The 1,842-nt window shown below is 41.8% G+C and overlaps 1 pseudogene; it reads right to left on the bottom strand.

The window, feature by feature from the left end:
• The window catches only part of LOC109474893, a 3,533-nt pseudogene extending 1,798 nt beyond the window's left edge, over positions 1 to 1,735 (bottom strand).
• Positions 1,736 to 1,842: the final 107 nt, after the last annotated feature.

The raw sequence follows: 1,842 nt of genomic DNA, 5'->3' as shown, positions 1-1,842 counted from the left end.
CATTTGTTGCTCGCTGGGTGTTTTGCTTGTCTACAAAGAAAAACGCTCAGATCACTAATGATGCTCTTTCGAGTTCATCATACAGTTAAACAGCCTAGATTTGAAAAAAAAACTGTGCCAGTTGCATATGATGAAATACTCAGCTCATTTTGACGAGACCCGTTTGCTAACAAACACGACAGAACTCACATAGCAAAACTTCCCTGATTCCCCGCATGTGGCCAGGTCAGTTTTGGTCACACGCCTGCCACAGACTGAGGAGTTGACTTGAGTAGTTGAGCAGGAATAGCACTGTAGGGCCGCCACCACACAACCTGGAAATACACTGGGCGTGAATGTCATCTTTCTGGAAAACTCGTTACATGCAGCTTGCATTGGGTAATGGATTCTCTATAGAGTCATCTTTCTGTCGTGTTACTCGTTTGTGCCCTAGCTTGGTTCCTGGGTCTGTCTATTGCAGAATGTGTTCCTAAAGCTATATATTCTCCATATAAATGCTGTTTCCTTTGAAAATGCAACGAAAAGGATATCGTATCTGAATGCGAGCCTAAACAAAAATAAGGACAACGTCTTTTAACCGTAGATGGTATCAGGTGCCCCTTTAGCTCTCGGTCATCTTTCATCTCAAGTCAATCAAAGTCAGATATCTTTAATATGCATGCTCCTTTCTTGTCCTACTCAGTTATCAATGGTTTATTTGCATTAAAACACAACAACACTGTCCCAAAAATGGCAGCCAGAGGCTAAATTGACATTGGGGCATCACATTATTAGTATAAAACGTCATATTAAGCGATTAAAATAGAAATAAACCATTACATAAAATGTATATAAAATATTGTCAACAACATTTCAAGTGCAAATTAATATCGTAGCAGATAACAAAACAGACGGACACTGGTAACACTAAAATAAGTCTTAGGTTAAAAAAAGGTGACAGTGTTACATATTAAGCAGGCGGATCATGAAAGGAAGGGCACTATTCTGATAACGATCAGTTCTGCTGCGAGGAGTGTTCAGTTTATAAGCTGATCTGGTTTGACGACCACTTATTGCACTTCTAACAGGTGGCAGAAAATGCCGGAACTGTTCAGACTGTCTAAGAGAGTTCGCAAAGTTCACAGTCAGGAGAAGGCGTCGTGACTGTAGGGTAGGTCGTCCCAGGTAGGAGCAGCCTTCAGTGTAGGATGTGTACTTCGCACCCATAATGATGCGCACTGCTCTCCGTTGGATCTTCTCAATCTTGTTGCTGAGTTCAGTGGTAAGTCCAGAATGCCAGACGGGGGCAGCGTACTCGAGAACTGGGCGTATCAGTGTACGATGGAAAATTCATATTTGAATCACTACAAAAGCGACACCATATTGTAAATAGCTGATATATCCCCTGAATTACAGAATGTTATAATACTCTTCCTATATAATAAGAAAACACAATAGATTAGCTCGTTAGAATCCTATTTTAGTATTAGTTTGTGTATGTACCATTGTTGATTCTTTGCCATACACTGTACCAGCTACAGTTGTTGAGCAATAAAGTTGATAGATTTGATCTTTCATCTCAAGTCTCTCCAACTCTCAAACGGCACCGTGGTCTTTACAAACCCCTCGCGTCTATAGGTGATGACCGGGTTACTCGTATCTAATTTGTAAAAACTCTTACCGTTCATTATGAAGAAGATAACAGAAAGCGCTGAAACAACACGCCCCTTCATGATGTTTGCGTCCAGTCCGCGAAAGCAACGTGGAGGCCCAAAGTGCGCAGTAGTGTCGGATGTAGCAACAACACGACTGCTAAACGCCTTCTTCATGCGGGTAACACGACCCAGTTGGCTGGTGCCCAAA

Source organism: Branchiostoma belcheri, unplaced genomic scaffold (assembly GCF_001625305.1).
Source record: "Branchiostoma belcheri isolate BF01 breed outbred unplaced genomic scaffold, Haploidv18h27 scaffold32, whole genome shotgun sequence".
Lineage (NCBI taxonomy): Eukaryota > Metazoa > Chordata > Leptocardii > Amphioxiformes > Branchiostomatidae > Branchiostoma > Branchiostoma belcheri.
Note: the sequence above shows the minus strand (reverse complement) of the source record. Positions and strands in the feature narration are given on the sequence as shown.